The sequence below is a fragment of the Tupaia chinensis genome, unplaced genomic scaffold (genome assembly GCF_000334495.1).
Source record: "Tupaia chinensis unplaced genomic scaffold, TupChi_1.0 Scaffold143746_1, whole genome shotgun sequence".
NCBI classification, from domain to species: Eukaryota; Metazoa; Chordata; class Mammalia; order Scandentia; family Tupaiidae; genus Tupaia; species Tupaia belangeri.
In genome coordinates this window covers 387,722-391,185 of record NW_006203595.1, presented here as the reverse complement: position 1 = coordinate 391,185, position 3,464 = coordinate 387,722, and the positions used below count along the sequence as shown (strand labels likewise).

Genomic DNA, 3,464 nt, shown 5'->3' with positions numbered 1-3,464 from the left:
TTGACTTATAAATGCTCTTTGTAGCATACGGACATCAATTATTTGTTCTAAATATTTTTCCCAGTTTGTGTTTACCGATAATTTTTGCTAATTTGTTAGAAGGCACATGTATTCACCAGAAAGAGACAGAGAGACAGGAAAAGTGAGAAAGCACCTCCCCTGGGGCATGGCCATGCATTAATCCCGTCTTCTCCATTTCTTCCTCCTCTCAGGATTTTGGGCACATATGAGGATGTGCCTGGCAGCATGCCAGGTCTGCAACTCAAACCATGTAGTTGTTCATGAATAATCCAACCACCTTAATCACCAGGGCCATCTGCCGGCCCTAATTAATAATCCAACCACCTTAATCACCAGGGCCATGGGCCGGCCCTAAAATTTTATTTTTATGTTTATATATATATATAAACATCATAGGGGCCAGCTGGTGGCATGGTGTTTAAGAGCTGGTTAAGGCATCTGGATTCTACAAAGCTGCCTTGGGCAGTTTGAGTAGCAGACCCGGCAGTTTGAAAAACACACCAGGCATGTGTGTGTTCAAGCCTGAAATCCAAAATCATAAAAGAAGATATGGAAAAAAAAATATATATATATGTTTTTTAATCTTATAAGCCAACTCTCCAATCACTATTATCCTTGTTCAGTCATTTCTTTGCCATTCTCTATTTATTCTTTTAGGTGAACTTTATTTTTTGATTTATTTTTTAATTGCCAGTGGGTGTGTGCACTCACCAGAGAACTGCCATAGACCATGTAGGATCCAGCTCCTTAACCACTAGGCTACAGGGCTAGCCCAATGGGTGAACTTTATAATCACCTAAAAATAAAATAATTTTGAAGTTTGCCTTGATCAATTTTATGCTATTTTTTAAAATTATCATGAATGCATTTTTCTGCATTACATCTTCTGATTGTTGCTGACTTAAAGGAAAACTATTGATTATTATTCAGCTTCTTTTCTGAACTCCTTTTTGAACTGCTTTGTTAAATTTATGAGTCTTTCAATTGATTCCTTTGGGTGGTCTCTGGATAGACAACCAAATCAACTGCAAGTAATGATGATTTTTGTTTCTCTTCCAATAGTTATATCTCATTGTTTTTCATAGCTTAATATATTTGCTACATGCCAGACTTTAATATTTACCTGGCCTGGGGCAAGAGTACAAGTGGAGACCCCGTTACCACAGTCAAGGAACCATGAATTTGAGCATGAAAAGAGAAGGAAGAAAGCCCAGGCTTATTACTACTGGTGGGCAATCATTGTTTTGGAAGAATCTATTGCTATTGAGAGAGGGAAGGATTTGACAAGCTAATTTGTCTTTTGTCTTTTTTTTTTTAAAGAGAGATTTATTTTTTGCATAACAAATTTTATTTTTTTTCAAAAGGCATATAGACAATAAACAAAGTAAACCTGTAATGAAATCTTTCTGCCCTAGAAGTTCCATTAAGTTCCAGTCTCTAAACATTTTTAGTTCAATAGTCATCATCAGCAGAGTCCATTACTTTTCTTCTGTTTAACTGTTGTTTTCTTCTCTGCTTGTTGGCTTACTTTTTCAAGGATTTCTATTAAACCTTTTTCTGATACCTTCCCACTTAGTCGTCCATATCTTGCCATCTGTATAAGGTAATTCTCTACTGCTTTCGTTTTTTCAGGCTTTGCAAGTGCTAAATTACTTAATCTGGCCCAGGGCTGACTGGTCCAGAATTTGGGCTAAGATACCTTTTCGCATTTCTGCTTCCCTGTGCTTTGCTTCCTGTTGTTCAGCATTGCCAGGATCCCGGTGCTTCACCTGCAGCTCCCCCAGCCTCTGCTTCCTCAGTGCCTCCAGCTCCTCGTCTGCCATGGTGCTGCTGGGGGTCAAGCAGCCCGAGCCACTCTCCACCTCACTCTGCGGGATCTCCTGCAGCCCCTAGGCACAAGCTCGGCCCTCAGCACTGCCTTTAAGAGAGATTTTTGTTATAGGGCATGTGTACTCACTAGACAGAGACAGAAAGCAAGAAATCACCCCCCAGGGAGGATCACCATAATGCAATCCCTTCTCCTCCATTCTCCTCTCGGGATTTTGAGCACACATGCACATGCACCCGGGATAAGTTTCAAGCTGCTGGGTCCAGGACTGGAACAGTAGTCAACCACTTGGGATTACAGTGCCTTAACCACTGCACCACCTTCTTCTTCTGGTCCCTGTGTCTTCTTTACATTTTTAAAAAATAATTAATTTATTTAACTTTATTTATTTATTTACTTTACTTTGACCAGAGAGGGACAGAGAGAGAGAGAGAAAGTGAGAAAGCAAGCCACCAGGTCTGGGACTCAAACCACAGGCGGCTTTGTGGGAGTCCAGTGCCTTTAACCACCACACCACCTGCCGGCCCCATGTCTTTTCTTTACTAAGCACTTCTGCTGCTCGAATTCTCCCTGCACTCCTAAACAATGTCTGACATCAGCAGCGGCATAATGTATAAACCTTCATGATACTTGAATGTATCTGCCTTTTGTTTCAGGTGCATAAAGCAAGAGGTGAGAATTATTCCCCTTGAATTTGAATGTTGCTAATCATGAGAGGTTTAGCGCTGTGCTGTTCTGTGTCAAAATTGAGTGCTAGATCCCAAGTGACACAAGTGCCCTTGGCTTCTTCTATTTTTTATTGCTTATTTAATTTTATTTCTTGTTATTATTATTTTTTAAAATTTGACCAGAGAGAGAAAGAAAGAGAGAGAGAGAGAGAGAGAGAGAGAGAGAAAGCGAGAAAGCAAGCTGCCAGGTCCAGGACTTGAACAATGGTCAGCCACGTGGGACTCCAGCACCTTAACAACCATGCCACCCGCTGGCCAGCCCTTGCCTTATTTAACAAATGCATTTTTAATCATCTGTAATGCAAAATGCCTTATAAAGCATGACCCCCAAGGCAGAAGCCCCTCTTGCCCAGGTCTAAGGATGGTAGTTTACTTGGACAGCATTTGTAAATGACAGTGGCCTAGCTTTGTCCTTGAATCTAAGGGAATGCTTTTAGTTAGCTAAATTTATTAAGGGCTTACCATGTGTCAAGTAAGCATTCTAAGTATTTATTCTAAGTATTTTACATAAATAATATTATTTATTCCCTATAGAAATTCCTCAAAGTAGAAACTACTATTAAGTTTTGATTAAGTTAACTTACTTACAATCACATGCCTGTACATTCCTAAGGTAGAATTTGAAACCCAGGTTGATCTGAAACCAAAAGCCCATTTTATTAACTACTACATTTTACTGATTTCTATCTTATCACTTATTATAATGTGAGTTATTAGTTTGAGGTAGATATATTTATCTTCATAGGTTCTGGTAGTTAACTAGAATACTGGATTTTTTACTTTATCTAGAAACTGAACTGAGATCCTATTCCTGTTTTTTCTACAGAGAAGTGTCCTTCTTTGTTGTCTCTTAGGCCCTAACAAATTCTTTTTTGTAGGCCAGCAGG

The 3,464-nt window shown here is 39.4% G+C and overlaps 1 pseudogene; it reads right to left on the bottom strand.

The window, feature by feature from the left end:
* Positions 1-1,473: 1,473 nt before the first annotated feature.
* On the bottom strand, positions 1,474-1,844 carry LOC102502935 (programmed cell death protein 5 pseudogene; annotated as a pseudogene).
* Positions 1,845-3,464: the final 1,620 nt, after the last annotated feature.